This window comes from Schistocerca serialis, chromosome 6 (genome assembly GCF_023864345.2).
Source record: "Schistocerca serialis cubense isolate TAMUIC-IGC-003099 chromosome 6, iqSchSeri2.2, whole genome shotgun sequence".
Classification (NCBI taxonomy): domain Eukaryota; kingdom Metazoa; phylum Arthropoda; class Insecta; order Orthoptera; family Acrididae; genus Schistocerca; species Schistocerca serialis.
The window spans coordinates 655,030,956-655,057,739 of NC_064643.1; the positions used below are offsets into that span (position 1 = coordinate 655,030,956).

General features: G+C 50.7%; 47 non-coding genes across 47 annotated transcripts; all 47 read left to right on the plus strand.

The window, feature by feature from the left end:
* Nucleotides 1–174: 174 nt before the first annotated feature.
* Nucleotides 175–248, plus strand: Trnan-guu (transfer RNA asparagine (anticodon GUU)). Its single transcript has one exon. It is a non-coding gene; the product is annotated as a tRNA-Asn (tRNA).
* Nucleotides 249–937: 689 nt separating this feature from the next.
* On the plus strand, nucleotides 938–1,009 carry Trnat-cgu (transfer RNA threonine (anticodon CGU)). The gene has a single exon. It is a non-coding gene; the product is annotated as a tRNA-Thr (tRNA).
* A 333-nt stretch (nucleotides 1,010–1,342) lies between these two features.
* Trnan-guu (transfer RNA asparagine (anticodon GUU)) lies at nucleotides 1,343–1,416 on the plus strand. Its single transcript has one exon. It is a non-coding gene; the product is annotated as a tRNA-Asn (tRNA).
* Nucleotides 1,417–2,094: 678 nt separating this feature from the next.
* On the plus strand, nucleotides 2,095–2,166 carry Trnat-cgu (transfer RNA threonine (anticodon CGU)). The gene has a single exon. It is a non-coding gene; the product is annotated as a tRNA-Thr (tRNA).
* A 336-nt stretch (nucleotides 2,167–2,502) lies between these two features.
* On the plus strand, nucleotides 2,503–2,576 carry Trnan-guu (transfer RNA asparagine (anticodon GUU)). The gene has a single exon. It is a non-coding gene; the product is annotated as a tRNA-Asn (tRNA).
* A 417-nt stretch (nucleotides 2,577–2,993) lies between these two features.
* Nucleotides 2,994–3,067, plus strand: Trnan-guu (transfer RNA asparagine (anticodon GUU)). Its single transcript has one exon. It is a non-coding gene; the product is annotated as a tRNA-Asn (tRNA).
* Nucleotides 3,068–3,756: 689 nt separating this feature from the next.
* On the plus strand, nucleotides 3,757–3,828 carry Trnat-cgu (transfer RNA threonine (anticodon CGU)). Its single transcript has one exon. It is a non-coding gene; the product is annotated as a tRNA-Thr (tRNA).
* A 333-nt stretch (nucleotides 3,829–4,161) lies between these two features.
* On the plus strand, nucleotides 4,162–4,235 carry Trnan-guu (transfer RNA asparagine (anticodon GUU)). Its single transcript has one exon. It is a non-coding gene; the product is annotated as a tRNA-Asn (tRNA).
* A 678-nt stretch (nucleotides 4,236–4,913) lies between these two features.
* On the plus strand, nucleotides 4,914–4,985 carry Trnat-cgu (transfer RNA threonine (anticodon CGU)). Its single transcript has one exon. It is a non-coding gene; the product is annotated as a tRNA-Thr (tRNA).
* A 338-nt stretch (nucleotides 4,986–5,323) lies between these two features.
* Nucleotides 5,324–5,397, plus strand: Trnan-guu (transfer RNA asparagine (anticodon GUU)). The gene has a single exon. It is a non-coding gene; the product is annotated as a tRNA-Asn (tRNA).
* A 689-nt stretch (nucleotides 5,398–6,086) lies between these two features.
* On the plus strand, nucleotides 6,087–6,158 carry Trnat-cgu (transfer RNA threonine (anticodon CGU)). The gene has a single exon. It is a non-coding gene; the product is annotated as a tRNA-Thr (tRNA).
* A 334-nt stretch (nucleotides 6,159–6,492) lies between these two features.
* Nucleotides 6,493–6,566, plus strand: Trnan-guu (transfer RNA asparagine (anticodon GUU)). The gene has a single exon. It is a non-coding gene; the product is annotated as a tRNA-Asn (tRNA).
* A 687-nt stretch (nucleotides 6,567–7,253) lies between these two features.
* On the plus strand, nucleotides 7,254–7,325 carry Trnat-cgu (transfer RNA threonine (anticodon CGU)). Its single transcript has one exon. It is a non-coding gene; the product is annotated as a tRNA-Thr (tRNA).
* A 336-nt stretch (nucleotides 7,326–7,661) lies between these two features.
* Trnan-guu (transfer RNA asparagine (anticodon GUU)) lies at nucleotides 7,662–7,735 on the plus strand. The gene has a single exon. It is a non-coding gene; the product is annotated as a tRNA-Asn (tRNA).
* Nucleotides 7,736–8,424: 689 nt separating this feature from the next.
* Nucleotides 8,425–8,496, plus strand: Trnat-cgu (transfer RNA threonine (anticodon CGU)). Its single transcript has one exon. It is a non-coding gene; the product is annotated as a tRNA-Thr (tRNA).
* A 334-nt stretch (nucleotides 8,497–8,830) lies between these two features.
* Trnan-guu (transfer RNA asparagine (anticodon GUU)) lies at nucleotides 8,831–8,904 on the plus strand. Its single transcript has one exon. It is a non-coding gene; the product is annotated as a tRNA-Asn (tRNA).
* A 687-nt stretch (nucleotides 8,905–9,591) lies between these two features.
* Trnat-cgu (transfer RNA threonine (anticodon CGU)) lies at nucleotides 9,592–9,663 on the plus strand. The gene has a single exon. It is a non-coding gene; the product is annotated as a tRNA-Thr (tRNA).
* Nucleotides 9,664–9,999: 336 nt separating this feature from the next.
* Nucleotides 10,000–10,073, plus strand: Trnan-guu (transfer RNA asparagine (anticodon GUU)). The gene has a single exon. It is a non-coding gene; the product is annotated as a tRNA-Asn (tRNA).
* Nucleotides 10,074–10,490: 417 nt separating this feature from the next.
* Nucleotides 10,491–10,564, plus strand: Trnan-guu (transfer RNA asparagine (anticodon GUU)). Its single transcript has one exon. It is a non-coding gene; the product is annotated as a tRNA-Asn (tRNA).
* Nucleotides 10,565–11,252: 688 nt separating this feature from the next.
* On the plus strand, nucleotides 11,253–11,324 carry Trnat-cgu (transfer RNA threonine (anticodon CGU)). Its single transcript has one exon. It is a non-coding gene; the product is annotated as a tRNA-Thr (tRNA).
* Nucleotides 11,325–11,657: 333 nt separating this feature from the next.
* On the plus strand, nucleotides 11,658–11,731 carry Trnan-guu (transfer RNA asparagine (anticodon GUU)). The gene has a single exon. It is a non-coding gene; the product is annotated as a tRNA-Asn (tRNA).
* Nucleotides 11,732–12,409: 678 nt separating this feature from the next.
* On the plus strand, nucleotides 12,410–12,481 carry Trnat-cgu (transfer RNA threonine (anticodon CGU)). Its single transcript has one exon. It is a non-coding gene; the product is annotated as a tRNA-Thr (tRNA).
* Nucleotides 12,482–12,820: 339 nt separating this feature from the next.
* Trnan-guu (transfer RNA asparagine (anticodon GUU)) lies at nucleotides 12,821–12,894 on the plus strand. The gene has a single exon. It is a non-coding gene; the product is annotated as a tRNA-Asn (tRNA).
* Nucleotides 12,895–13,583: 689 nt separating this feature from the next.
* Nucleotides 13,584–13,655, plus strand: Trnat-cgu (transfer RNA threonine (anticodon CGU)). Its single transcript has one exon. It is a non-coding gene; the product is annotated as a tRNA-Thr (tRNA).
* Nucleotides 13,656–13,989: 334 nt separating this feature from the next.
* Nucleotides 13,990–14,063, plus strand: Trnan-guu (transfer RNA asparagine (anticodon GUU)). Its single transcript has one exon. It is a non-coding gene; the product is annotated as a tRNA-Asn (tRNA).
* A 678-nt stretch (nucleotides 14,064–14,741) lies between these two features.
* On the plus strand, nucleotides 14,742–14,813 carry Trnat-cgu (transfer RNA threonine (anticodon CGU)). The gene has a single exon. It is a non-coding gene; the product is annotated as a tRNA-Thr (tRNA).
* Nucleotides 14,814–15,147: 334 nt separating this feature from the next.
* On the plus strand, nucleotides 15,148–15,221 carry Trnan-guu (transfer RNA asparagine (anticodon GUU)). Its single transcript has one exon. It is a non-coding gene; the product is annotated as a tRNA-Asn (tRNA).
* A 678-nt stretch (nucleotides 15,222–15,899) lies between these two features.
* On the plus strand, nucleotides 15,900–15,971 carry Trnat-cgu (transfer RNA threonine (anticodon CGU)). The gene has a single exon. It is a non-coding gene; the product is annotated as a tRNA-Thr (tRNA).
* A 333-nt stretch (nucleotides 15,972–16,304) lies between these two features.
* On the plus strand, nucleotides 16,305–16,378 carry Trnan-guu (transfer RNA asparagine (anticodon GUU)). Its single transcript has one exon. It is a non-coding gene; the product is annotated as a tRNA-Asn (tRNA).
* Nucleotides 16,379–17,056: 678 nt separating this feature from the next.
* Trnat-cgu (transfer RNA threonine (anticodon CGU)) lies at nucleotides 17,057–17,128 on the plus strand. Its single transcript has one exon. It is a non-coding gene; the product is annotated as a tRNA-Thr (tRNA).
* Nucleotides 17,129–17,465: 337 nt separating this feature from the next.
* Nucleotides 17,466–17,539, plus strand: Trnan-guu (transfer RNA asparagine (anticodon GUU)). Its single transcript has one exon. It is a non-coding gene; the product is annotated as a tRNA-Asn (tRNA).
* Nucleotides 17,540–18,228: 689 nt separating this feature from the next.
* Trnat-cgu (transfer RNA threonine (anticodon CGU)) lies at nucleotides 18,229–18,300 on the plus strand. Its single transcript has one exon. It is a non-coding gene; the product is annotated as a tRNA-Thr (tRNA).
* A 338-nt stretch (nucleotides 18,301–18,638) lies between these two features.
* Trnan-guu (transfer RNA asparagine (anticodon GUU)) lies at nucleotides 18,639–18,712 on the plus strand. The gene has a single exon. It is a non-coding gene; the product is annotated as a tRNA-Asn (tRNA).
* Nucleotides 18,713–19,401: 689 nt separating this feature from the next.
* Trnat-cgu (transfer RNA threonine (anticodon CGU)) lies at nucleotides 19,402–19,473 on the plus strand. Its single transcript has one exon. It is a non-coding gene; the product is annotated as a tRNA-Thr (tRNA).
* Nucleotides 19,474–19,807: 334 nt separating this feature from the next.
* Nucleotides 19,808–19,881, plus strand: Trnan-guu (transfer RNA asparagine (anticodon GUU)). Its single transcript has one exon. It is a non-coding gene; the product is annotated as a tRNA-Asn (tRNA).
* Nucleotides 19,882–20,559: 678 nt separating this feature from the next.
* On the plus strand, nucleotides 20,560–20,631 carry Trnat-cgu (transfer RNA threonine (anticodon CGU)). The gene has a single exon. It is a non-coding gene; the product is annotated as a tRNA-Thr (tRNA).
* Nucleotides 20,632–20,965: 334 nt separating this feature from the next.
* Nucleotides 20,966–21,039, plus strand: Trnan-guu (transfer RNA asparagine (anticodon GUU)). Its single transcript has one exon. It is a non-coding gene; the product is annotated as a tRNA-Asn (tRNA).
* Nucleotides 21,040–21,456: 417 nt separating this feature from the next.
* On the plus strand, nucleotides 21,457–21,530 carry Trnan-guu (transfer RNA asparagine (anticodon GUU)). The gene has a single exon. It is a non-coding gene; the product is annotated as a tRNA-Asn (tRNA).
* Nucleotides 21,531–22,219: 689 nt separating this feature from the next.
* On the plus strand, nucleotides 22,220–22,291 carry Trnat-cgu (transfer RNA threonine (anticodon CGU)). The gene has a single exon. It is a non-coding gene; the product is annotated as a tRNA-Thr (tRNA).
* A 333-nt stretch (nucleotides 22,292–22,624) lies between these two features.
* Nucleotides 22,625–22,698, plus strand: Trnan-guu (transfer RNA asparagine (anticodon GUU)). The gene has a single exon. It is a non-coding gene; the product is annotated as a tRNA-Asn (tRNA).
* Nucleotides 22,699–23,115: 417 nt separating this feature from the next.
* Nucleotides 23,116–23,189, plus strand: Trnan-guu (transfer RNA asparagine (anticodon GUU)). Its single transcript has one exon. It is a non-coding gene; the product is annotated as a tRNA-Asn (tRNA).
* A 689-nt stretch (nucleotides 23,190–23,878) lies between these two features.
* On the plus strand, nucleotides 23,879–23,950 carry Trnat-cgu (transfer RNA threonine (anticodon CGU)). Its single transcript has one exon. It is a non-coding gene; the product is annotated as a tRNA-Thr (tRNA).
* Nucleotides 23,951–24,284: 334 nt separating this feature from the next.
* On the plus strand, nucleotides 24,285–24,358 carry Trnan-guu (transfer RNA asparagine (anticodon GUU)). Its single transcript has one exon. It is a non-coding gene; the product is annotated as a tRNA-Asn (tRNA).
* Nucleotides 24,359–25,047: 689 nt separating this feature from the next.
* On the plus strand, nucleotides 25,048–25,119 carry Trnat-cgu (transfer RNA threonine (anticodon CGU)). The gene has a single exon. It is a non-coding gene; the product is annotated as a tRNA-Thr (tRNA).
* Nucleotides 25,120–25,452: 333 nt separating this feature from the next.
* Nucleotides 25,453–25,526, plus strand: Trnan-guu (transfer RNA asparagine (anticodon GUU)). Its single transcript has one exon. It is a non-coding gene; the product is annotated as a tRNA-Asn (tRNA).
* A 678-nt stretch (nucleotides 25,527–26,204) lies between these two features.
* On the plus strand, nucleotides 26,205–26,276 carry Trnat-cgu (transfer RNA threonine (anticodon CGU)). The gene has a single exon. It is a non-coding gene; the product is annotated as a tRNA-Thr (tRNA).
* Nucleotides 26,277–26,610: 334 nt separating this feature from the next.
* Nucleotides 26,611–26,684, plus strand: Trnan-guu (transfer RNA asparagine (anticodon GUU)). The gene has a single exon. It is a non-coding gene; the product is annotated as a tRNA-Asn (tRNA).
* Nucleotides 26,685–26,784: the final 100 nt, after the last annotated feature.

Below are 26,784 nucleotides of genomic sequence, written 5' to 3' on the forward strand. Positions count from 1 at the left end.
TCAGCGTACACGTCGCGAGTGCCATATGACAGGGCCTGTCTCTCGATGTCGATTTGTATTTGGTGTCACTTAAGTGTCGGTCTGCAGTAGGCCGCTGTTGGCCGAGCGACGAGATTCCTTCAGAAGGTATACGATTTGCCATGATACACAGAGCACAAGTGAACCAAAATCAAGGCCTCCGTGGCGCAATCGGCTAGCGCGTTCGGCTGTTAACCGAAAGGTTGGTGGTTCGAGCCCACCCGGGGGCGAAATCGTTTTAACCGTCACAGAGGGGAGGACATACGTCAACTTTGTTAGAGATACACAGCTAGTGTGACAATTTGGCTGTGTTTGAGTGATGCCACAGGGCCTTGTACACATTCAGCCAAGTGACACTGTAGGTAAAGACATGGCCCTACGCAGACGTTCTACTGTTTTCCTATTTATTCGTCGTGTGTGACACTGCAGTAGAGCGACGCCCACTACAAAAGACGTATTATTTACATTCAATTTCAGCGTACACGTCGCGAATGCCATATGACAGGGCCTGTCTCTCGATGTCGATTTGTATTTGGTGTCACTTAAGTGTCGGTCTGCAGTAGGCCGCTGTTGGCCGAGCGACGTGCAGTCGCCTTACATGAAGCCCCGTGGGCAACGCCAGCGCCACTGTGGACAACAGCGCACTGCAGCCAGAGAGAGGAGCCGAAAGGCGCATTTCGCAGTCGAGCCACGCTATCCCACAAGCTGTGCGCTAGGTCAAGATTGTGCAGACGGCAAACCTTTGGTGGCCCGACGCTCGTCGTCGATCGTAAGGGCGAAACAGTCAAGAGATTTGGAAAACGGCAATGTGGACACCCCCAGCAGCAGCTGTGTGCCAAATCCGATATCTGGTCGAGGGCTGCAAGATTCAGTATGATGAAGTGACAATTCGGGGATAGCTCACGAACGTAAAGCTGCTGCCTGCTTAGCTCAGTGGTAGAGCACTGGTCTCGTAAACCAGGGGTCGTGAGTTCGAACCTCACAGAAGGCATTCTTTTTTTTCACCTTCCTGCATGGAGCGGCGCTATCTCGACCAGCTTCTAACACATGGCAGTACACTGAATGAAAGGGATGTTCTACAACCTATGACAAGTATTCTACGGGCCTCAGAGTTTTTCTGAATGCATAGGCAGAAGAGTGGTTTGTATGCATTTTCTAGTATAATGTCATGCTTGGCGATGTCATTCGTTTATGAGCCTCGCTACTGTGTGCATGCACGTTATCCATGTGAAGGGGCGTAAGCAGATGCTAATATTCTGCGAGATTCCTGCAGAAGGTATACGATTTGCCATGATACACAGAGCACAAGTGAACCAAAATCAAGGCCTCCGTGGCGCAATCGGCTAGCGCGTTCGGCTGTTAACCGAAAGGTTGGTGGTTCGAGCCCACCCAGGGGCGAAATCGTTTTAACCGTCACAGAGGTGAGGACATACGTCAACTTTGTCAGAGATACACAGCTAGTGTGACAATTTGGCTGTGTTTGAGTGATGCCACAGGGCCTTGTACACATTCAGCCAAGTGACACTGTAGGTAAAAACATGGCCCTACGCAGACGTTCTACTGTTTTCCTATTTATTCGTCGTGTGTGACACTGCAGTAGAGCGACGCCCACTACAAAAGACGTATTATTTCAGCGTACACGTCGCGAGTGCCATATGACAGGGCCTGTCTCTCGATGTCGATTTGTATTTGGTGTCACTTAAGTGTCGGTCTGCAGTAGGCCGCTGTTGGCCGAGCGACGTGCAGTCGCCTTACATGAAGCCCCGTGGGCAACGCCAGCGCCACTGTGGACAACAGCGCACTGCAGCCAGAGAGAGGAGCCGAAAGGCGCATTTCGCAGTCGAGCCACGCTATCCCACAAGCTGTGCGCTAGGTCAAGACTGTGCAGACGGCAAACCTTTGGTGGCCCGACGCTCGTCGTCGATCGTAAGGGCGAAACAGTCCAGAGATTTGGAAAACGGCAATGTGGACACCCCCAGCAGCTGCTGTGTGCCAAATCCGATATCTGGTCGAGGGCTGCAAGATTCAGTGTGATGAAGTGACAATTCGGGGATAGCTCACGAACGCAAAGATGCCGCCTTCTTAGCTCAGTGGTAGAGCACTGGTCTCGTAAACCAGGGGTCGTGAGTTCGAACCTCACAGAAGGCATTCTTTTTTTTTTTCACCTTCCTGCATGGAGCGGCGCTATCTCGACCAGCTTCTAACACATGGCAGTACACTGAATGAAAGGGATGTTCTACAACATATGACAAGTATTCTACGGGCCTCAGAGTTTTTCTGAATGCATAGGCAGAAGAGTGGTTTGTATGCATTTTCTAGTATAATGTCATGCTTGGCGATGTCATTCGTTTATGAGCCTCGCTACTGTGTGCATGCACGTTATCCATGTGAAGGGGCGTAAGCAGATGCTAATATTCTGCGAGATTCCTGCAGAAGGTATACGATTTGCCATGATACACAGAGCACAAGTGAACCAAAATCAAGGCCTCCGTGGCGCAATCGGCTAGCGCGTTCGGCTGTTAACCGAAAGGTTGGTGGTTCGAGCCCACCCGGGGGCGAAATCGTTTTAACCGTCACAGAGGTGAGGACATACGTCAACTTTGTTAGAGATACACAGCTAGTGTGACAATTTGGCTGTGTTTGAGTGATGCCACAGGGCCTTGTACACATTCAGCCAAGTGACACTGTAGGTAAAGACATGGCCCTACGCAGACGTTCTACTGTTTTCCTATTTATTCGTCGTGTGTGACACTGCAGTAGAGCGACGCCCACTACAAAAGACGTATTATTTACATTCAATTTCAGCGTACACGTCGCGAGTGCCATATGACAGGGCCTGTCTCTCGATGTCGATTTGTATTTGGTGTCACTTAAGTGTCGGTCTGCAGTAGGCCGCTGTTGGCCGAGCGACGAGATTCCTGCAGAAGGTATACGATTTGCCATGATACACAGAGCACAAGTGAACCAAAATCAAGGCCTCCGTGGCGCAATCGGCTAGCGCGTTCGGCTGTTAACCGAAAGGTTGGTGGTTCGAGCCCACCCGGGGGCGAAATCGTTTTAACCGTCACAGAGGGGAGGACATACGTCAACTTTGTTAGAGATACACAGCTAGTGTGACAATTTGGCTGTGTTTGAGTGATGCCACAGGGCCTTGTACACATTCAGCCAAGTGACACTGTAGGTAAAGACATGGCCCTACGCAGACGTTCTACTGTTTTCCTATTTATTCGTCGTGTGTGACACTGCAGTAGAGCGACGCCCACTACAAAAGACGTATTATTTACATTCAATTTCAGCGTACACGTCGCGAGTGCCATATGACAGGGCCTGTCTCTCGATGTCGATTTGTATTTGGTGTCACTTAAGTGTCGGTCTGCAGTAGGCCGCTGTTGGCCGAGCGACGTGCAGTCGCCTTACATGAAGCCCCGTGGGCAACGCCAGCGCCACTGTGGACAACAGCGCACTGCAGCCAGAGAGAGGAGCCGAAAGGCGCATTTCGCAGTCGAGCCACGCTATCCCACAAGCTGTGCGCTAGGTCAAGATTGTGCAGACGGCAAACCTTTGGTGGCCCGACGCTCGTCGTCGATCGTAAGGGCGAAACAGTCAAGAGATTTGGAAAACGGCAATGTGGACACCCCCAGCAGCAGCTGTGTGCCAAATCCGATATCTGGTCGAGGGCTGCAAGATTCAGTATGATGAAGTGACAATTCGGGGATAGCTCACGACCGTAAAGCTGCTGCCTGCTTAGCTCAGTGGTAGAGCACTGGTCTCGTAAACCAGGGGTCGTGAGTTCGAACCTCACAGAAGGCATTCTTTTTTTTCACCTTCCTGCATGGAGCGGCGCTATCTCGACCAGCTTCTAACACATGGCAGTACACTGAATGAAAGGGATGTTCTACAACCTATGACAAGTATTCTACGGGCCTCAGAGTTTTTCTGAATGCATAGGCAGAAGAGTGGTTTGTATGCATTTTCTAGTATAATGTCATGCTTGGCGATGTCATTCGTTTATGAGCCTCGCTACTGTGTGCATGCACGTTATCCATGTGAAGGGGCGTAAGCAGATGCTAATATTCTGCGAGATTCCTGCAGAAGGTATACGATTTGCCATGATACACAGAGCACAAGTGAACCAAAATCAAGGCCTCCGTGGCGCAATCGGCTAGCGCGTTCGGCTGTTAACCGAAAGGTTGGTGGTTCGAGCCCACCCAGGGGCGAAATCGTTTTAACCGTCACAGAGGTGAGGACATACGTCAACTTTGTCAGAGATACACAGCTAGTGTGACAATTTGGCTGTGTTTGAGTGATGCCACAGGGCCTTGTACACATTCAGCCAAGTGACACTGTAGGTAAAAACATGGCCCTACGCAGACGTTCTACTGTTTTCCTATTTATTCGTCGTGTGTGACACTGCAGTAGAGCGACGCCCACTACAAAAGACGTATTATTTCAGCGTACACGTCGCGAGTGCCATATGACAGGGCCTGTCTCTCGATGTCGATTTGTATTTGGTGTCACTTAAGTGTCGGTCTGCAGTAGGCCGCTGTTGGCCGAGCGACGTGCAGTCGCCTTACATGAAGCCCCGTGGGCAACGCCAGCGCCACTGTGGACAACAGCGCACTGCAGCCAGAGAGAGGAGCCGAAAGGCGCATTTCGCAGTCGAGCCACGCTATCCCACAAGCTGTGCGCTAGGTCAAGACTGTGCAGACGGCAAACCTTTGGTGGCCCGACGCTCGTCGTCGATCGTAAGGGCGAAACAGTCCAGAGATTTGGAAAACGGCAATGTGGACACCCCCAGCAGCTGCTGTGTGCCAAATCCGATATCTGGTCGAGGGCTGCAAGATTCAGTGTGATGAAGTGACAATTCGGGGATAGCTCACGAACGCAAAGATGCCGCCTTCTTAGCTCAGTGGTAGAGCACTGGTCTCGTAAACCTGGGGTCGTGAGTTCGAACCTCACAGAAGGCATTCTTTTTTTTTTTTTCACCTTCCTGCATGGAGCGGCGCTATCTCGACCAGCTTCTAACACATGGCAGTACACTGAATGAAAGGGATGTTCTACAACCTATGACAAGTATTCTACGGGCCTCAGAGTTTTTCTGAATGCATAGGCAGAAGAGTGGTTTGTATGCATTTTCTAGTATAATGTCATGCTTGGCGATGTCATTCGTTTATGAGCCTCGCTACTGTGTGCATGCACGTTATCCATGTGAAGGGGCGTAAGCAGATGCTAATATTCTGCGAGATTCCTGCAGAAGGTATACGATTTGCCATGATACACAGAGCACAAGTGAACCAAAATCAAGGCCTCCGTGGCGCAATCGGCTAGCGCGTTCGGCTGTTAACCGAAAGGTTGGTGGTTCGAGCCCACCCGGGGGCGAAATCGTTTTAACCGTCACAGAGGTGAGGACATACATCAACTTTGTTAGAGATACACAGCTAGTGTGACAATTTGGCTGTGTTTGAGTGATGCCACAGGGCCTTGTACACATTCAGCCAAGTGACACTGTAGGTAAAGACATGGCCCTACGCAGACGTTCTACTGTTTTCCTATTTATTCGTCGTGTGTGACACTGCAGTAGAGCGACGCCCACTACAAAAGACGTATTATTTACATTCAATTTCAGCGTACACGTCGCGAGTGCCATATGACAGGGCCTGTCTCTCGATGTCGATTTGTATTTGGTGTCACTTAAGTGTCGGTCTGCAGTAGGCCGCTGTTGGCCGAGCGACGTGCAGTCGCCTTACATGAAGCCCCGTGGGCAACGCCAGCGCCACTGTGGACAACAGCGCACTGCAGCCAGAGAGAGGAGCCGAAAGGCGCATTTCGCAGTCGAGCCACGCTATCCCACAAGCTGTGCGCTAGGTCAAGATTGTGCAGACGGCAAACCTTTGGTGGCCCGACGCTCGTCGTCGATCGTAAGGGCGAAACAGTCAAGAGATTTGGAAAACGGCAATGTGGACACCCCCAGCAGCAGCTGTGTGCCAAATCCGATATCTGGTCGAGGGCTGCAAGATTCAGTATGATGAAGTGACAATTCGGGGATAGCTCACGAACGTAAAGCTGCTGCCTGCTTAGCTCAGTGGTAGAGCACTGGTCTCGTAAACCAGGGGTCGTGAGTTCGAACCTCACAGAAGGCATTCTTTTTTTTTCACCTTCCTGCATGGAGCGGCGCTATCTCGACCAGCTTCTAACACATGGCAGTACACTGAATGAAAGGGATGTTCTACAACCTATGACAAGTATTCTACGGGCCTCAGAGTTTTTCTGAATGCATAGGCAGAAGAGTGGTTTGTATGCATTTTCTAGTATAATGTCATGCTTGGCGATGTCATTCGTTTATGAGCCTCGCTACTGTGTGCATGCACGTTATCCATGTGAAGGGGCGTAAGCAGATGCTAATATTCTGCGAGATTCCTGCAGAAGGTATACGATTTGCCATGATACACAGAGCACAAGTGAACCAAAATCAAGGCCTCCGTGGCGCAATCGGCTAGCGCGTTCGGCTGTTAACCGAAAGGTTGGTGGTTCGAGCCCACCCGGGGGCGAAATCGTTTTAACCGTCACAGAGGTGAGGACATACGTCAACTTTGTTAGAGATACACAGCTAGTGTGACAATTTGGCTGTGTTTGAGTGATGCCACAGGGCCTTGTACACATTCAGCCAAGTGACACTGTAGGTAAAGACATGGCCCTACGCAGACGTTCTACTGTTTTCCTATTTATTCGTCGTGTGTGACACTGCAGTAGAGCGACGCCCACTACAAAAGACGTATTATTTCAGCGTACACGTCGCGAGTGCCATATGACAGGGCCTGTCTCTCGATGTCGATTTGTATTTGGTGTCACTTAAGTGTCGGTCTGCAGTAGGCCGCTGTTGGCCGAGCGACATGCAGTCGCTGCAGTCGCCTTACATGAAGCCCCGTGGGCAACGCCAGCGCCACTGTGGACAACAGCGCACTGCAGCCAGAGAGAGGAGCCGAAAGGCGCATTTCGCAGTCGAGCCACGCTATCCCACAAGCTGTGCGCTAGGTCAAGACTGTGCAGACGGCAAACCTTTGGTGGCCCGACGCTCGTCGTCGATCGTAAGGGCGAAACAGTCCAGAGATTTGGAAAACGGCAATGTGGACACCCCCAGCAGCTGCTGTGTGCCAAATCCGATATCTGGTCGAGGGCTGCAAGATTCAGTGTGATGAAGTGACAATTCGGGGATAGCTCACGAACGCAAAGATGCCGTCTTCTTAGCTCAGTGGTAGAGCACTGGTCTCGTAAACCAGGGGTCGTGAGTTCGAACCTCACAGAAGGCATTCTTTTTTTTTTTCACCTTCCTGCATGGAGCGGCGCTATCTCGACCAGCTTCTAACACATGGCAGTACACTGAATGAAAGGGATGTTCTACAACCTATGACAAGTATTCTACGGGCCTCAGAGTTTTTCTGAATGCATAGGCAGAAGAGTGGTTTGTATGCATTTTCTAGTATAATGTCATGCTTGGCGATGTCATTCGTTTATGAGCCTCGCTACTGTGTGCATGCACGTTATCCATGTGAAGGGGCGTAAGCAGATGCTAATATTCTGCGAGATTCCTGCAGAAGGTATACGATTTGCCATGATACACAGAGCACAAGTGAACCAAAATCAAGGCCTCCGTGGCGCAATCGGCTAGCGCGTTCGGCTGTTAACCGAAAGGTTGGTGGTTCGAGCCCACCCGGGGGCGAAATCGTTTTAACCGTCACAGAGGTGAGGACATACGTCAACTTTGTTAGAGATACACAGCTAGTGTGACAATTTGGCTGTGTTTGAGTGATGCCACAGGGCCTTGTACACATTCAGCCAAGTGACACTGTAGGTAAAGACATGGCCCTACGCAGACGTTCTACTGTTTTCCTATTTATTCGTCGTGTGTGACACTGCAGTAGAGCGACGCCCACTACAAAAGACGTATTATTTACATTCAATTTCAGCGTACACGTCGCGAGTGCCATATGACAGGGCCTGTCTCTCGATGTCGATTTGTATTTGGTGTCACTTAAGTGTCGGTCTGCAGTAGGCCGCTGTTGGCCGAGCGACGTGCAGTCGCCTTACATGAAGCCCCGTGGGCAACGCCAGCGCCACTGTGGACAACAGCGCACTGCAGCCAGAGAGAGGAGCCGAAAGGCGCATTTCGCAGTCGAGCCACGCTATCCCACAAGCTGTGCGCTAGGTCAAGATTGTGCAGACGGCAAACCTTTGGTGGCCCGACGCTCGTCGTCGATCGTAAGGGCGAAACAGTCAAGAGATTTGGAAAACGGCAATGTGGACACCCCCAGCAGCAGCTGTGTGCCAAATCCGATATCTGGTCGAGGGCTGCAAGATTCAGTATGATGAAGTGACAATTCGGGGATAGCTCACGAACGTAAAGCTGCTGCCTGCTTAGCTCAGTGGTAGAGCACTGGTCTCGTAAACCAGGGGTCGTGAGTTCGAACCTCACAGAAGGCATTCTTTTTTTTTCACCTTCCTGCATGGAGCGGCGCTATCTCGACCAGCTTCTAACACATGGCAGTACACTGAATGAAAGGGATGTTCTACAACCTATGACAAGTATTCTACGGGCCTCAGAGTTTTTCTGAATGCATAGGCAGAAGAGTGGTTTGTATGCATTTTCTAGTATAATGTCATGCTTGGCGATGTCATTCGTTTATGAGCCTCGCTACTGTGTGCATGCACGTTATCCATGTGAAGGGGCGTAAGCAGATGCTAATATTCTGCGAGATTCCTGCAGAAGGTATACGATTTGCCATGATACACAGAGCACAAGTGAACCAAAATCAAGGCCTCCGTGGCGCAATCGGCTAGCGCGTTCGGCTGTTAACCGAAAGGTTGGTGGTTCGAGCCCACCCGGGGGCGAAATCGTTTTAACCGTCACAGAGGTGAGGACATACGTCAACTTTGTTAGAGATACACAGCTAGTGTGACAATTTGGCTGTGTTTGAGTGATGCCACAGGGCCTTGTACACATTCAGCCAAGTGACACTGTAGGTAAAGACATGGCCCTACGCAGACGTTCTACTGTTTTCCTATTTATTCGTCGTGTGTGACACTGCAGTAGAGCGACGCCCACTACAAAAGACGTATTATTTCAGCGTACACGTCGCGAGTGCCATATGACAGGGCCTGTCTCTCGATGTCGATTTGTATTTGGTGTCACTTAAGTGTCGGTCTGCAGTAGGCCGCTGTTGGCCGAGCGACATGCAGTCGCTGCAGTCGCCTTACATGAAGCCCCGTGGGCAACGCCAGCGCCACTGTGGACAACAGCGCACTGCAGCCAGAGAGAGGAGCCGAAAGGCGCATTTCGCAGTCGAGCCACGCTATCCCACAAGCTGTGCGCTAGGTCAAGACTGTGCAGACGGCAAACCTTTGGTGGCCCGACGCTCGTCGTCGATCGTAAGGGCGAAACAGTCCAGAGATTTGGAAAACGGCAATGTGGACACCCCCAGCAGCTGCTGTGTGCCAAATCCGATATCTGGTCGAGGGCTGCAAGATTCAGTGTGATGAAGTGACAATTCGGGGATAGCTCACGAACGCAAAGATGCCGTCTTCTTAGCTCAGTGGTAGAGCACTGGTCTCGTAAACCAGGGGTCGTGAGTTCGAACCTCACAGAAGGCATTCTTTTTTTTTTTCACCTTCCTGCATGGAGCGGCGCTATCTCGACCAGCTTCTAACACATGGCAGTACACTGAATGAAAGGGATGTTCTACAACCTATGACAAGTATTCTACGGGCCTCAGAGTTTTTCTGAATGCATAGGCAGAAGAGTGGTTTGTATGCATTTTCTAGTATAATGTCATGCTTGGCGATGTCATTCGTTTATGAGCCTCGCTACTGTGTGCATGCACGTTATCCATGTGAAGGGGCGTAAGCAGATGCTAATATTCTGCGAGATTCCTGCAGAAGGTATACGATTTGCCATGATACACAGAGCACAAGTGAACCAAAATCAAGGCCTCCGTGGCGCAATCGGCTAGCGCGTTCGGCTGTTAACCGAAAGGTTGGTGGTTCGAGCCCACCCGGGGGCGAAATCGTTTTAACCGTCACAGAGGTGAGGACATACGTCAACTTTGTTAGAGATACACAGCTAGTGTGACAATTTGGCTGTGTTTGAGTGATGCCACAGGGCCTTGTACACATTCAGCCAAGTGACACTGTAGGTAAAGACATGGCCCTACGCAGACGTTCTACTGTTTTCCTATTTATTCGTCGTGTGTGACACTGCAGTAGAGCGACGCCCACTACAAAAGACGTATTATTTACATTCAATTTCAGCGTACACGTCGCGAGTGCCATATGACAGGGCCTGTCTCTCGATGTCGATTTGTATTTGGTGTCACTTAAGTGTCGGTCTGCAGTAGGCCGCTGTTGGCCGAGCGACGAGATTCCTGCAGAAGGTATACGATTTGCCATGATACACAGAGCACAAGTGAACCAAAATCAAGGCCTCCGTGGCGCAATCGGCTAGCGCGTTCGGCTGTTAACCGAAAGGTTGGTGGTTCGAGCCCACCCGGGGGCGAAATCGTTTTAACCGTCACAGAGGGGAGGACATACGTCAACTTTGTTAGAGATACACAGCTAGTGTGACAATTTGGCTGTGTTTGAGTGATGCCACAGGGCGTTGTACACATTCAGCCAAGTGACACTGTAGGTAAAGACATGGCCCTACGCAGACGTTCTACTGTTTTCCTATTTATTCATCGTGTGTGACACTGCAGTAGAGCGACGCCCACTACAAAAGACGTATTATTTACATTCAATTTCAGCGTACACGTCGCGAGTGCCATATGACAGGGCCTGTCTCTCGATGTCGATTTGTATTTGGTGTCACTTAAGTGTCGGTCTGCAGTAGGCCGCTGTTGGCCGAGCGACGTGCAGTCGCCTTACATGAAGCCCCGTGGGCAACGCCAGCGCCACTGTGGACAACAGCGCACTGCAGCCAGAGAGAGGAGCCGAAAGGCGCATTTCGCAGTCGAGCCACGCTATCCCACAAGCTGTGCGCTAGGTCAAGATTGTGCAGACGGCAAACCTTTGGTGGCCCGACGCCGTCGTCGATCGTAAGGGCGAAACAGTCAAGAGATTTGGAAAACGGCAATGTGGACACCCCCAGCAGCAGCTGTGTGCCAAATCCGATATCTGGTCGAGGGCTGCAAGATTCAGTATGATGAAGTGACAATTCGGGGATAGCTCACGACCGTAATGCTGCTGCCTGCTTAGCTCAGTGGTAGAGCACTGGTCTCGTAAACCAGGGGTCGTGAGTTCGAACCTCACAGAAGGCATTCTTTTTTTTCACCTTCCTGCATGGAGCGGCGCTATCTCGACCAGCTTCTAACACATGGCAGTACACTGAATGAAAGGGATGTTCTACAACCTATGACAAGTATTCTACGGGCCTCAGAGTTTTTCTGAATGCATAGGCAGAAGAGTGGTTTGTATGCATTTTCTAGTATAATGTCATGCTTGGCGATGTCATTCGTTTATGAGCCTCGCTACTGTGTGCATGCACGTTATCCATGTGAAGGGGCGTAAGCAGATGCTAATATTCTGCGAGATTCCTGCAGAAGGTATACGATTTGCCATGATACACAGAGCACAAGTGAACCAAAATCAAGGCCTCCGTGGCGCAATCGGCTAGCGCGTTCGGCTGTTAACCGAAAGGTTGGTGGTTCGAGCCCACCCAGGGGCGAAATCGTTTTAACCGTCACAGAGGTGAGGACATACGTCAACTTTGTCAGAGATACACAGCTAGTGTGACAATTTGGCTGTGTTTGAGTGATGCCACAGGGCCTTGTACACATTCAGCCAAGTGACACTGTAGGTAAAAACATGGCCCTACGCAGACGTTCTACTGTTTTCCTATTTATTCGTCGTGTGTGACACTGCAGTAGAGCGACGCCCACTACAAAAGACGTATTATTTCAGCGTACACGTCGCGAGTGCCATATGACAGGGCCTGTCTCTCGATGTCGATTTGTATTTGGTGTCACTTAAGTGTCGGTCTGCAGTAGGCCGCTGTTGGCCGAGCGACGTGCAGTCGCCTTACATGAAGCCCCGTGGGCAACGCCAGCGCCACTGTGGACAACAGCGCACTGCAGCCAGAGAGAGGAGCCGAAAGGCGCATTTCGCAGTCGAGCCACGCTATCCCACAAGCTGTGCGCTAGGTCAAGACTGTGCAGACGGCAAACCTTTGGTGGCCCGACGCTCGTCGTCGATCGTAAGGGCGAAACAGTCCAGAGATTTGGAAAACGGCAATGTGGACACCCCCAGCAGCTGCTGTGTGCCAAATCCGATATCTGGTCGAGGGCTGCAAGATTCAGTGTGATGAAGTGACAATTCGGGGATAGCTCACGAACGCAAAGATGCCGCGTTCTTAGCTCAGTGGTAGAGCACTGGTCTCGTAAACCAGGGGTCGTGAGTTCGAACCTCACAGAAGGCATTCTTTTTTTTTTTTTTCACCTTCCTGCATGGAGCGGCGCTATCTCGACCAGCTTCTAACACATGGCAGTACACTGAATGAAAGGGATGTTCTACAACCTATGACAAGTATTCTACGGGCCTCAGAGTTTTTCTGAATGCATAGGCAGAAGAGTGGTTTGTATGCATTTTCTAGTATAATGTCATGCTTGGCGATGTCATTCGTTTATGAGCCTCGCTACTGTGTGCATGCACGTTATCCATGTGAAGGGGCGTAAGCAGATGCTAATATTCTGCGAGATTCCTGCAGAAGGTATACGATTTGCCATGATACACAGAGCACAAGTGAACCAAAATCAAGGCCTCCGTGGCGCAATCGGCTAGCGCGTTCGGCTGTTAACCGAAAGGTTGGTGGTTCGAGCCCACCCGGGGGCGAAATCGTTTTAACCGTCACAGAGGTGAGGACATACATCAACTTTGTTAGAGATACACAGCTAGTGTGACAATTTGGCTGTGTTTGAGTGATGCCACAGGGCCTTGTACACATTCAGCCAAGTGACACTGTAGGTAAAGACATGGCCCTACGCAGACGTTCTACTGTTTTCCTATTTATTCGTCGTGTGTGACACTGCAGTAGAGCGACGCCCACTACAAAAGACGTATTATTTACATTCAATTTCAGCGTACACGTCGCGAGTGCCATATGACAGGGCCTGTCTCTCGATGTCGATTTGTATTTGGTGTCACTTAAGTGTCGGTCTGCAGTAGGCCGCTGTTGGCCGAGCGACGTGCAGTCGCCTTACATGAAGCCCCGTGGGCAACGCCAGCGCCACTGTGGACAACAGCGCACTGCAGCCAGAGAGAGGAGCCGAAAGGCGCATTTCGCAGTCGAGCCACGCTATCCCACAAGCTGTGCGCTAGGTCAAGATTGTGCAGACGGCAAACCTTTGGTGGCCCGACGCTCGTCGTCGATCGTAAGGGCGAAACAGTCAAGAGATTTGGAAAACGGCAATGTGGACACCCCCAGCAGCAGCTGTGTGCCAAATCCGATATCTGGTCGAGGGCTGCAAGATTCAGTATGATGAAGTGACAATTCGGGGATAGCTCACAAACGTAAAGCTGCTGCCTGCTTAGCTCAGTGGTAGAGCACTGGTCTCGTAAACCAGGGGTCGTGAGTTCGAACCTCACAGAAGGCATTCTTTTTTTTTCACCTTCCTGCATGGAGCGGCGCTATCTCGACCAGCTTCTAACACATGGCAGTACACTGAATGAAAGGGATGTTCTACAACCTATGACAAGTATTCTACGGGCCTCAGAGTTTTTCTGAATGCATAGGCAGAAGAGTGGTTTGTATGCATTTTCTAGTATAATGTCATGCTTGGCGATGTCATTCGTTTATGAGCCTCGCTACTGTGTGCATGCACGTTATCCATGTGAAGGGGCGTAAGCAGATGCTAATATTCTGCGAGATTCCTGCAGAAGGTATACGATTTGCCATGATACACAGAGCACAAGTGAACCAAAATCAAGGCCTCCGTGGCGCAATCGGCTAGCGCGTTCGGCTGTTAACCGAAAGGTTGGTGGTTCGAGCCCACCCAGGGGCGAAATCGTTTTAACCGTCACAGAGGTGAGGACATACGTCAACTTTGTCAGAGATACACAGCTAGTGTGACAATTTGGCTGTGTTTGAGTGATGCCACAGGGCCTTGTACACATTCAGCCAAGTGACACTGTAGGTAAAAACATGGCCCTACGCAGACGTTCTACTGTTTTCCTATTTATTCGTCGTGTGTGACACTGCAGTAGAGCGACGCCCACTACAAAAGACGTATTATTTCAGCGTACACGTCGCGAGTGCCATATGACAGGGCCTGTCTCTCGATGTCGATTTGTATTTGGTGTCACTTAAGTGTCGGTCTGCAGTAGGCCGCTGTTGGCCGAGCGACGTGCAGTCGCCTTACATGAAGCCCCGTGGGCAACGCCAGCGCCACTGTGGACAACAGCGCACTGCAGCCAGAGAGAGGAGCCGAAAGGCGCATTTCGCAGTCGAGCCACGCTATCCCACAAGCTGTGCGCTAGGTCAAGATTGTGCAGACGGCAAACCTTTGGTGGCCCGACGCTCGTCGTCGATCGTAAGGGCGAAACAGTCAAGAGATTTGGAAAACGGCAATGTGGACACCCCCAGCAGCAGCTGTGTGCCAAATCCGATATCTGGTCGAGGGCTGCAAGATTCAGTATGATGAAGTGACAATTCGGGGATAGCTCACAAACGTAAAGCTGCTGCCTGCTTAGCTCAGTGGTAGAGCACTGGTCTCGTAAACCAGGGGTCGTGAGTTCGAACCTCACAGAAGGCATTCTTTTTTTTTCACCTTCCTGCATGGAGCGGCGCTATCTCGACCAGCTTCTAACACATGGCAGTACACTGAATGAAAGGGATGTTCTACAACCTATGACAAGTATTCTACGGGCCTCAGAGTTTTTCTGAATGCATAGGCAGAAGAGTGGTTTGTATGCATTTTCTAGTATAATGTCATGCTTGGCGATGTCATTCGTTTATGAGCCTCGCTACTGTGTGCATGCACGTTATCCATGTGAAGGGGCGTAAGCAGATGCTAATATTCTGCGAGATTCCTGCAGAAGGTATACGATTTGCCATGATACACAGAGCACAAGTGAACCAAAATCAAGGCCTCCGTGGCGCAATCGGCTAGCGCGTTCGGCTGTTAACCGAAAGGTTGGTGGTTCGAGCCCACCCAGGGGCGAAATCGTTTTAACCGTCACAGAGGTGAGGACATACGTCAACTTTGTCAGAGATACACAGCTAGTGTGACAATTTGGCTGTGTTTGAGTGATGCCACAGGGCCTTGTACACATTCAGCCAAGTGACACTGTAGGTAAAAACATGGCCCTACGCAGACGTTCTACTGTTTTCCTATTTATTCGTCGTGTGTGACACTGCAGTAGAGCGACGCCCACTACAAAAGACGTATTATTTCAGCATACACGTCGCGAGTGCCATATGACAGGGCCTGTCTCTCGATGTCGATTTGTATTTGGTGTCACTTAAGTGTCGGTCTGCAGTAGGCCGCTGTTGGCCGAGCGACGTGCAGTCGCCTTACATGAAGCCCCGTGGGCAACGCCAGCGCCACTGTGGACAACAGCGCACTGCAGCCAGAGAGAGGAGCCGAAAGGCGCATTTCGCAGTCGAGCCACGCTATCCCACAAGCTGTGCGCTAGGTCAAGATTGTGCAGACGGCAAACCTTTGGTGGCCCGACGCTCGTCGTCGATCGTAAGGGCGAAACAGTCAAGAGATTTGGAAAACGGCAATGTGGACACCCCCAGCAGCAGCTGTGTGCCAAATCCGATATCTGGTCCAGGGCTGCAAGATTCAGTATGATGAAGTGACAATTCGGGGATAGCTCACGAACGTAAAGCTGCTGCCTGCTTAGCTCAGTGGTAGAGCACTGGTCTCGTAAACCAGGGGTCGTGAGTTCGAACCTCACAGAAGGCATTCTTTTTTTTCACCTTCCTGCATGGAGCGGCGCTATCTCGACCAGCTTCTAACACATGGCAGTACACTGAATGAAAGGGATGTTCTACAACCTATGACAAGTATTCTACGGGCCTCAGAGTTTTTCTGAATGCATAGGCAGAAGAGTGGTTTGTATGCATTTTCTAGTATAATGTCATGCTTGGCGATGTCATTCGTTTATGAGCCTCGCTACTGTGTGCATGCACGTTATCCATGTGAAGGGGCGTAAGCAGATGCTAATATTCTGCGAGATTCCTGCAGAAGGTATACGATTTGCCATGATACACAGAGCACAAGTGAACCAAAATCAAGGCCTCCGTGGCGCAATCGGCTAGCGCGTTCGGCTGTTAACCGAAAGGTTGGTGGTTCGAGCCCACCCAGGGGCGAAATCGTTTTAACCGTCACAGAGGTGAGGACATACGTCAACTTTGTCAGAGATACACAGCTAGTGTGACAATTTGGCTGTGTTTGAGTGATGCCACAGGGCCTTGTACACATTCAGCCAAGTGACACTGTAGGTAAAAACATGGCCCTACGCAGACGTTCTACTGTTTTCCTATTTATTCGTCGTGTGTGACACTGCAGTAGAGCGACGCCCACTACAAAAGACGTATTATTTCAGCGTACACGTCGCGAGTGCCATATGACAGGGCCTGTCTCTCGATGTCGATTTGTATTTGGTGTCACTTAAGTGTCGGTCTGCAGTAGGCCGCTGTTGGCCGAGCGACGTGCAGTCGCCTTACATGAAGCCCCGTGGGCAACGCCAGCGCCACTGTGGACAACAGCGCACTGCAGCCAGAGAGAGGAGCCGAAAGGCGCATTTCGCAGTCGAGCCACGCTATCCCACAAGCTGTGCGCTAGGTCAAGACTGTGCAGACGGCAAACCTTTGGTGGCCCGACGCTCGTCGTCGATCGTAAGGGCGAAACAGTCCAGAGATTTGGAAAACGGCAATGTGGACACCCCCAGCAGCTGCTGTGTGCCAAATCCGATATCTGGTCGAGGGCTGCAAGATTCAGTGTGATGAAGTGACAATTCGGGGATAGCTCACGAACGCAAAGATGCCGCCTTCTTAGCTCAGTGGTAGAGCACTGGTCTCGTAAACCAGGGGTCGTGAGTTCGAACCTCACAGAAGGCATTCTTTTTTTTTTTCCACCTTCCTGCATGGAGCGGCGCTATCTCGACCAGCTTCTAACACATGGCAGTACACTGAATGAAAGGGATGTTCTACAACCTATGACAAGTATTCTACGGGCCTCAGAGTTTTTCTGAATGCATAGGCAGAAGAGTGGTTTGTATGCATTTTCTAGTATAATGTCATGCTTGGCGATGTCATTCGTTTATGAGCCTCGCTACTGTGTGCATGCACGTTATCCATGTGAAGGGGCGTAAGCAGATGCTAATATTCTGCGAGATTCCTGCAGAAGGTATACGATTTGCCATGATACACAGAGCACAAGTGAACCAAAATCAAGGCCTCCGTGGCGCAATCGGCTAGCGCGTTCGGCTGTTAACCGAAAGGTTGGTGGTTCGAGCCCACCCGGGGGCGAAATCGTTTTAACCGTCACAGAGGTGAGGACATACGTCAACTTTGTTAGAGATACACAGCTAGTGTGACAATTTGGCTGTGTTTGAGTGATGCCACAGGGCCTTGTACACATTCAGCCAAGTGACACTGTAGGTAAAGACATGGCCCTACGCAGACGTTCTACTGTTTTCCTATTTATTCGTCATGTGTGACACTGCAGTAGAGCGACGCCCACTACAAAAGACGTATTATTTACATTCAATTTCAGCGTACACGTCGCGAGTGCCATATGACAGGGCCTGTCTCTCGATGTCGATTTGTATTTGGTGTCACTTAAGTGTCGGTCTGCAGTAGGCCGCTGTTGGCCGAGCGACGTGCAGTCGCCTTACATGAAGCCCCGTGGGCAACGCCAGCGCCACTGTGGACAACAGCGCACTGCAGCCAGAGAGAGGAGCCGAAAGGCGCATTTCGCAGTCGAGCCACGCTATCCCACAAGCTGTGCGCTAGGTCAAGACTGTGCAGACGGCAAACCTTTGGTGGCCCGACGCTCGTCGTCGATCGTAAGGGCGAAACAGTCCAGAGATTTGGAAAACGGCAATGTGGACACCCCCAGCAGCTGCTGTGTGCCAAATCCGATATCTGGTCGAGGGCTGCAAGATTCAGTGTGATGAAGTGACAATTCGGGGATAGCTCACGAACGCAAAGATGCCGCCTTCTTAGCTCAGTGGTAGAGCACTGGTCTCGTAAACCAGGGGTCGTGAGTTCGAACCTCACAGAAGGCATTCTTTTTTTTTTTTCCACCTTCCTGCATGGAGCGGCGCTATCTCGACCAGCTTCTAACACATGGCAGTACACTGAATGAAAGGGATGTTCTACAACCTATGACAAGTATTCTACGGGCCTCAGAGTTTTTCTGAATGCATAGGCAGAAGAGTGGTTTGTATGCATTTTCTAGTATAATGTCATGCTTGGCGATGTCATTCGTTTATGAGCCTCGCTACTGTGTGCATGCACGTTATCCATGTGAAGGGGCGTAAGCAGATGCTAATATTCTGCGAGATTCCTGCAGAAGGTATACGATTTGCCATGATACACAGAGCACAAGTGAACCAAAATCAAGGCCTCCGTGGCGCAATCGGCTAGCGCGTTCGGCTGTTAACCGAAAGGTTGGTGGTTCGAGCCCACCCGGGGGCGAAATCGTTTTAACCGTCACAGAGGTGAGGACATACGTCAACTTTGTTAGAGATACACAGCTAGTGTGACAATTTGGCTGTGTTTGAGTGATGCCACAGGGCCTTGTACACATTCAGCCAAGTGACACTGTAGGTAAAGACATGGCCCTACGCAGACGTTCTACTGTTTTCCTATTTATTCGTCGTGTGTGACACTGCAGTAGAGCGACGCCCACTACAAAAGACGTATTATTTACATTCAATTTCAGCGTACACGTCGCGTGTGCCATATGACAGGGCCTGTCTCTCGATGTCGATTTGTATTTGGTGTCACTTAAGTGTCGGTCTGCAGTAGGCCGCTGTTGGCCGAGCGACGTGCAGTCGCCTTACATGAAGCCCCGTGGGCAACGCCAGCGCCACTGTGGACAACAGCGCACTGCAGCCAGAGAGAGGAGCCGAAAGGCGCATTTCGCAGTCGAGCCACGCTATCCCACAAGCTGTGCGCTAGGTCAAGATTGTGCAGACGGCAAACCTTTGGTGGCCCGACGCTCGTCGTCGATCGTAAGGGCGAAACAGTCAAGAGATTTGGAAAACGGCAATGTGGACACCCCCAGCAGCAGCTGTGTGCCAAATCCGATATCTGGTCGAGGGCTGCAAGATTCAGTATGATGAAGTGACAATTCGGGGATAGCTCACGAACGTAAAGCTGCTGCCTGCTTAGCTCAGTGGTAGAGCACTGGTCTCGTAAACCAGGGGTCGTGAGTTCGAACCTCACAGAAGGCATTCTTTTTTTTTCACCTTCCTGCATGGAGCGGCGCTATCTCGACCAGCTTCTAACACATGGCAGTACACTGAATGAAAGGGATGTTCTACAACCTATGACAAGTATTCTACGGGCCTCAGAGTTTTTCTGAATGCATAGGCAGAAGAGTGGTTTGTATGCATTTTCTAGTATAATGTCATGCTTGGCGATGTCATTCGTTTATGAGCCTCGCTACTGTGTGCATGCACGTTATCCATGTGAAGGGGCGTAAGCAGATGCTAATATTCTGCGAGATTCCTGCAGAAGGTATACGATTTGCCATGATACACAGAGCACAAGTGAACCAAAATCAAGGCCTCCGTGGCGCAATCGGCTAGCGCGTTCGGCTGTTAACCGAAAGGTTGGTGGTTCGAGCCCACCCAGGGGCGAAATCGTTTTAACCGTCACAGAGGTGAGGACATACGTCAACTTTGTCAGAGATACACAGCTAGTGTGACAATTTGGCTGTGTTTGAGTGATGCCACAGGGCCTTGTACACATTCAGCCAAGTGACACTGTAGGTAAAAACATGGCCCTACGCAGACGTTCTACTGTTTTCCTATTTATTCGTCGTGTGTGACACTGCAGTAGAGCGACGCCCACTACAAAAGACGTATTATTTCAGCGTACACGTCGCGAGTGCCATATGACAGGGCCTGTCTCTCGATGTCGATTTGTATTTGGTGTCACTTAAGTGTCGGTCTGCAGTAGGCCGCTGTTGGCCGAGCGACGTGCAGTCGCCTTACATGAAGCCCCGTGGGCAACGCCAGCGCCACTGTGGACAACAGCGCACTGCAGCCAGAGAGAGGAGCCGAAAGGCGCATTTCGCAGTCGAGCCACGCTATCCCACAAGCTGTGCGCTAGGTCAAGATTGTGCAGACGGCAAACCTTTGGTGGCCCGACGCTCGTCGTCGATCGTAAGGGCGAAACAGTCAAGAGATTTGGAAAACGGCAATGTGGACACCCCCAGCAGCAGCTGTGTGCCAAATCCGATATCTGGTCGAGGGCTGCAAGATTCAGTATGATGAAGTGACAATTCGGGGATAGCTCACGAACGTAAAGCTGCTGCCTGCTTAGCTCAGTGGTAGAGCACTGGTCTCGTAAACCAGGGGTCGTGAGTTCGAACCTCACAGAAGGCATTCTTTTTTTTTCACCTTCCTGCATGGAGCGGCGCTATCTCGACCAGCTTCTAACACATGGCAGTACACTGAATGAAAGGGATGTTCTACAACCTATGACAAGTATTCTACGGGCCTCAGAGTTTTTCTGAATGCATAGGCAGAAGAGTGGTTTGTATGCATTTTCTAGTATAATGTCATGCTTGGCGATGTCATTCGTTTATGAGCCTCGCTACTGTGTGCATGCACGTTATCCATGTGAAGGGGCGTAAGCAGATGCTAATATTCTGCGAGATTCCTGCAGAAGGTATACGATTTGCCATGATACACAGAGCACAAGTGAACCAAAATCAAGGCCTCCGTGGCGCAATCGGCTAGCGCGTTCGGCTGTTAACCGAAAGGTTGGTGGTTCGAGCCCACCCGGGGGCGAAATCGTTCTAACCGTCACAGAGGTGAGGACATACGTCAACTTTGTTAGAGATACACAGCTAGTGTGACAATTTGGCTGTGTTTGAGTGATGCCACAGGGCCTTGTACACATTCAGCCAAGTGACACTGTAGGTAAAGACATGGCCCTACGCAGACGTTCTACTGTTTTCCTATTTATTCGTCGTGTGTGACACTGCAGTAGAGCGACGCCCACTACAAAAGACGTATTATTTACATTCAATTTCAGCGTACACGTCGCGAGTGCCATATGACAGGGCCTGTCTCTCGATGTCGATTTGTATTTGGTGTCACTTAAGTGTCGGTCTGCAGTAGGCCGCTGTTGGCCGAGCGACGAGATTCCTGCAGAAGGTATACGATTTGCCATGATACACAGAGCACAAGTGAACCAAAATCAAGGCCTCCGTGGCGCAATCGGCTAGCGCGTTCGGCTGTTAACCGAAAGGTTGGTGGTTCGAGCCCACCCGGGGGCGAAATCGTTTTAACCGTCACAGAGGGGAGGACATACGTCAACTTTGTTAGAGATACACGGCTAGTGTGACAATTTGGCTGTGTTTGAGTGATGCCACAGGGCCTTGTACACATTCAGCCAAGTGACACTGTAGGTAAAGACATGGCCCTACGCAGACGTTCTACTGTTTTCCTATTTATTCGTCGTGTGTGACACTGCAGTAGAGCGACGCCCACTACAAAAGACGTATTATTTACATTCAATTTCAGCGTACACGTCGCGAGTGCCATATGACAGGGCCTGTCTCTCGATGTCGATTTGTATTTGGTGTCACTTAAGTGTCGGTCTGCAGTAGGCCGCTGTTGGCCGAGCGACGTGCAGTCGCCTTACATGAAGCCCCGTGGGCAACGCCAGCGCCACTGTGGACAACAGCGCACTGCAGCCAGAGAGAGGAGCCGAAAGGCGCATTTCGCAGTCGAGCCACGCTATCCCACAAGCTGTGCGCTAGGTCAAGATTGTGCAGACGGCAAACCTTTGGTGGCCCGACGCTCGTCGTCGATCGTAAGGGCGAAACAGTCAAGAGATTTGGAAAACGGCAATGTGGACACCCCCAGCAGCAGCTGTGTGCCAAATCCGATATCTGGTCGAGGGCTGCAAGATTCAGTATGATGAAGTGACAATTCGGGGATAGCTCACGAACGTAAAGCTGCTGCCTGCTTAGCTCAGTGGTAGAGCACTGGTCTCGTAAACCAGGGGTCGTGAGTTCGAACCTCACAGAAGGCATTCTTTTTTTTCACCTTCCTGCATGGAGCGGCGCTATCTCGACCAGCTTCTAACACATGGCAGTACACTGAATGAAAGGGATGTTCTACAACCTATGACAAGTATTCTACGGGCCTCAGAGTTTTTCTGAATGCATAGGCAGAAGAGTGGTTTGTATGCATTTTCTAGTATAATGTCATGCTTGGCGATGTCATTCGTTTATGAGCCTCGCTACTGTGTGCATGCACGTTATCCATGTGAAGGGGCGTAAGCAGATGCTAATATTCTGCGAGATTCCTGCAGAAGGTATACGATTTGCCATGATACACAGAGCACAAGTGAACCAAAATCAAGGCCTCCGTGGCGCAATCGGCTAGCGCGTTCGGCTGTTAACCGAAAGGTTGGTGGTTCGAGCCCACCCGGGGGCGAAATCGTTTTAACCGTCACAGAGGTGAGGACATACGTCAACTTTGTTAGAGATACACAGCTAGTGTGACAATTTGGCTGTGTTTGAGTGATGCCACAGGGCCTTGTACACATTCAGCCAAGTGACACTGTAGGTAAAGACATGGCCCTACGCAGACGTTCTACTGTTTTCCTATTTATTCGTCGTGTGTGACACTGCAGTAGAGCGACGCCCACTACAAAAGACGTATTATTTACATTCAATTTCAGCGTACACGTCGCGAGTGCCATATGACAGGGCCTGTCTCTCGATGTCGATTTGTATTTGGTGTCACTTAAGTGTCGGTCTGCAGTAGGCCGCTGTTGGCCGAGCGACGAGATTCCTGCAGAAGGTATACGATTTGCCATGATACACAGAGCACAAGTGAACCAAAATCAAGGCCTCCGTGGCGCAATCGGCTAGCGCGTTCGGCTGTTAACCGAAAGGTTGGTGGTTCGAGCCCACCCGGGGGCGAAATCGTTTTAACCGTCACAGAGGGGAGGACATACGTCAACTTTGTTAGAGATACACAGCTAGTGTGACAATTTGGCTGTGTTTGAGTGATGCCACAGGGCCTTGTACACATTCAGCCAAGTGACACTGTAGGTAAAGACATGGCCCTACGCAGACGTTCTACTGTTTTCCTATTTATTCGTCGTGTGTGACACTGCAGTAGAGCGACGCCCACTACAAAAGACGTATTATTTACATTCAATTTCAGCGTACACGTCGCGAGTGCCATATGACAGGGCCTGTCTCTCGATGTCGATTTGTATTTGGTGTCACTTAAGTGTCGGTCTGCAGTAGGCCGCTGTTGGCCGAGCGACGTGCAGTCGCCTTACATGAAGCCCCGTGGGCAACGCCAGCGCCACTGTGGACAACAGCGCACTGCAGCCAGAGAGAGGAGCCGAAAGGCGCATTTCGCAGTCGAGCCACGCTATCCCACAAGCTGTGCGCTAGGTCAAGATTGTGCAGACGGCAAACCTTTGGTGGCCCGACGCTCGTCGTCGATCGTAAGGGCGAAACAGTCAAGAGATTTGGAAAACGGCAATGTGGACACCCCCAGCAGCAGCTGTGTGCCAAATCCGATATCTGGTCGAGGGCTGCAAGATTCAGTATGATGAAGTGACAATTCGGGGATAGCTCACGAACGTAAAGCTGCTGCCTGCTTAGCTCAGTGGTAGAGCACTGGTCTCGTAAACCAGGGGTCGTGAGTTCGAACCTCACAGAAGGCAATCTTTTTTTTTCACCTTCCTGCATGGAGCGGCGCTATCTCGACCAGCTTCTAACACATGGCAGTACACTGAATGAAAGGGATGTTCTACAACCTATGACAAGTATTCTACGGGCCTCAGAGTTTTTCTGAATGCATAGGCAGAAGAGTGGTTTGTATGCATTTTCTAGTATAATGTCATGCTTGGCGATGTCATTCGTTTATGAGCCTCGCTACTGTGTGCATGCACGTTATCCATGTGAAGGGGCGTAAGCAGATGCTAATATTCTGCGAGATTCCTGCAGAAGGTATACGATTTGCCATGATACACAGAGCACAAGTGAACCAAAATCAAGGCCTCCGTGGCGCAATCGGCTAGCGCGTTCGGCTGTTAACCGAAAGGTTGGTGGTTCGAGCCCACCCGGGGGCGAAATCGTTTTAACCGTCACAGAGGTGAGGACATACGTCAACTTTGTTAGAGATACACAGCTAGTGTGACAATTTGGCTGTGTTTGAGTGATGCCACAGGGCCTTGTACACATTCAGCCAAGTGACACTGTAGGTAAAGACATGGCCCTACGCAGACGTTCTACTGTTTTCCTATTTATTCGTCGTGTGTGACACTGCAGTAGAGCGACGCCCACTACAAAAGACGTATTATTTACATTCAATTTCAGCGTACACGTCGCGAGTGCCATATGACAGGGCCTGTCTCTCGATGTCGATTTGTATTTGGTGTCACTTAAGTGTCGGTCTGCAGTAGGCCGCTGTTGGCCGAGCGACGTGCAGTCGCCTTACATGAAGCCCCGTGGGCAACGCCAGCGCCACTGTGGACAACAGCGCACTGCAGCCAGAGAGAGGAGCCGAAAGGCGCATTTCGCAGTCGAGCCACGCTATCCCACAAGCTGTGCGCTAGGTCAAGATTGTGCAGACGGCAAACCTTTGGTGGCCCGACGCTCGTCGTCGATCGTAAGGGCGAAACAGTCAAGAGATTTGGAAAACGGCAATGTGGACACCCCCAGCAGCAGCTGTGTGCCAAATCCGATATCTGGTCGAGGGCTGCAAGATTCAGTATGATGAAGTGACAATTCGGGGATAGCTCACGAACGTAAAGCTGCTGCCTGCTTAGCTCAGTGGTAGAGCACTGGTCTCGTAAACCAGGGGTCGTGAGTTCGAACCTCACAGAAGGCATTCTTTTTTTTCACCTTCCTGCATGGAGCGGCGCTATCTCGACCAGCTTCTAACACATGGCAGTACACTGAATGAAAGGGATGTTCTACAACCTATGACAAGTATTCTACGGGCCTCAGAGTTTTTCTGAATGCATAGGCAGAAGAGTGGTTTGTATGCATTTTCTAGTATAATGTCATGCTTGGCGATGTCATTCGTTTATGAGCCTCGCTACTGTGTGCATGCACGTTATCCATGTGAAGGGGCGTAAGCAGATGCTAATATTCTGCGAGATTCCTGCAGAAGGTATACGATTTGCCATGATACACAGAGCACAAGTGAACCAAAATCAAGGCCTCCGTGGCGCAATCGGCTAGCGCGTTCGGCTGTTAACCGAAAGGTTGGTGGTTCGAGCCCACCCAGGGGCGAAATCGTTTTAACCGTCACAGAGGTGAGGACATACGTCAACTTTGTTAGAGATACACAGCTAGTGTGACAATTTGGCTGTGTTTGAGTGATGCCACAGGGCCTTGTACACATTCAGCCAAGTGACACTGTAGGTAAAAACATGGCCCTACGCAGACGTTCTACTGTTTTCCTATTTATTCGTCGTGTGTGACACTGCAGTAGAGCGACGCCCACTACAAAAGACGTATTAGTTCAGCGTACACGTCGCGAGTGCCATATGACAGGGCCTGTCTCTCAATGTCGATTTGTATTTGGTGTCACTTAAGTGTCGGTCTGCAGTAGGCCGCTGTTGGCCGAGCGACGTGCAGTCGCCTTACATGAAGCCCCGTGGGCAACGCCAGCGCCACTGTGGACAACAGCGCACTGCAGCCAGAGAGAGGAGCCGAAAGGCGCATTTCGCAGTCGAGCCACGCTATCCCACAAGCTGTGCGCTAGGTCAAGATTGTGCAGACGGCAAACCTTTGGTGGCCCGACGCTCGTCGTCGATCGTAAGGGCGAAACAGTCAAGAGATTTGGAAAACGGCAATGTGGACACCCCCAGCAGCAGCTGTGTGCCAAATCCGATATCTGGTCGAGGGCTGCAAGATTCAGTATGATGAAGTGACAATTCGGGGATAGCTCACGAACGTAAAGCTGCTGCCTGCTTAGCTCACTGGTAGAGCACTGGTCTCGTAAACCAGGGGTCGTGAGTTCGAACCTCACAGAAGGCATTCTTTTTTTTTCACCTTCCTGCATGGAGCGGCGCTATCTCGACCAGCTTCTAACACATGGCAGTACACTGAATGAAAGGGATGTTCTACAACCTATGACAAGTATTCTACGGGCCTCAGAGTTTTTCTGAATGCATAGGCAGAAGAGTGGTTTGTATGCATTTTCTAGTATAATGTCATGCTTGGCGATGTCATTCGTTTATGAGCCTCGCTACTGTGTGCATGCACGTTATCCATGTGAAGGGGCGTAAGCAGATGCTAATATTCTGCGAGATTCCTGCAGAAGGTATACGATTTGCCATGATACACAGAGCACAAGTGAACCAAAATCAAGGCCTCCGTGGCGCAATCGGCTAGCGCGTTCGGCTGTTAACCGAAAGGTTGGTGGTTCGAGCCCACCCAGGGGCGAAATCGTTTTAACCGTCACAGAGGTGAGGACATACGTCAACTTTGTCAGAGATACACAGCTAGTGTGACAATTTGGCTGTGTTTGAGTGATGCCACAGGG